Below are 1,452 nucleotides of genomic sequence, written 5' to 3' on the forward strand. Positions count from 1 at the left end.
GACCTACACCCACTATATTGTAGCGTGTGATACATCGACCAAGGCCCACGATATTGAAGCGTGTGATACATCGATTAAGACCCACTATATTGAAGCGTGTGATACATCGATCAAGACCCACTATATTGTAGCGTGTGATACATTGACCTACACCCACTATATTGTAGCGTGTGATACATTGACCTACACCCACGATATTGTAGCGTGTGATACATCGATCAAGACCCACTATATTGTAGCGTGTGATACATTGACCTACACCCACGATATTGTAGCGTGTGATACATCGACCAAGGACCCACTATATTGTAGCGTGTGATACATCGACCAAGGCCCACGATATTGAAGCGAGTGATACATCGATTAAGACCCACTATATTGTAGCGAGTGACACATCGACGAAGACCCACTATATTTTAGTGTGTGACACATCGACCAAGACCCACGATATTGAAGCGTGTGATACATCGACCTACACCCACGATATTGAAGCGTGTGATACATCGACCTACACCCACTATATTGTAGCATGTGATACATCGACCAAGACCCACTATATTGTAGGGGATATTGAAGCGTGTGATACATCGACCTAGACCCACTATATTGTAGCGTGTGATAAATCGACCAAGACCCACTATATTGTAGGGTGTGATACATCGACCAAGACCCACTATATTGTAGGGTGTGATACATCGACCAAGACCCACTATAAATGAATGTATATTGTAGCGTGTGATACATCGACCAAGACCCACTATATTGTAGCGTGTGATACATCGACCAAGACCCACTATATTGTAGCGTGTGATAAATCGATCAAGACCCACTATATTGTAGCATGTGATACATCGACCAAGACCCACTATATTGTAGGGTGTGATATATCGACCTACACCCACTATATTGTAGGGTGTGATACATCGATCAAGACCCACTATATTGAAGCGTGTGATAAATCGACCTAGACTCACTATATTGTAGCGTGTGATACATCGATCAAGACCCACTATATTGAAGCGTGTGATACATCGATCAAGACCCACTATATTGTAGCGTATGATACATCGATCAAGACCCACTATATTGTAGCGTGTGATACATCGATCAAGACCCACTATATTGTAGCGTGTGACACATCGACCAAGACCCACTATATTGTAGGGTGTGATACATCGACCAAGACTCACTATATTGTAGCGTTTGATACATCGACCTATATTGTAGCGTGTGATACATCGACCAAGACCCACGATATTGTAGCGTGTGATAAATCTATCAAGACCCACTATATTGTAGCGTGTGATAAATCGACCTAGACTCACTATATTGTAGGGTGAGATACATCGATCAAGACCCACTATATTGTAGCGTGAGATACATCGACCTACACCCACGATATTGTAGCGTGTGATACATCGACCAAGACCCACTATATTGTAGCGTGTGATA

The 1,452-nt window shown here is 42.8% G+C and overlaps 1 protein-coding gene across 1 annotated transcript in view; it reads left to right on the forward strand.

Moving 5' to 3' along the window:
- The window catches only part of LOC106688236 (mitochondrial pyruvate carrier 2), a gene marked incomplete at its 5' end in the record, with an annotated part of 6,106 nt that overhangs the window by 2,593 nt on the left and 2,061 nt on the right, over nt 1-1,452 (forward strand).

Source organism: Halyomorpha halys, unplaced genomic scaffold, assembly GCF_000696795.3.
Source record: "Halyomorpha halys isolate HHAL.00 unplaced genomic scaffold, Hhal_1.1 Scaffold1087.1, whole genome shotgun sequence".
NCBI lineage: Eukaryota > Metazoa > Arthropoda > Insecta > Hemiptera > Pentatomidae > Halyomorpha > Halyomorpha halys.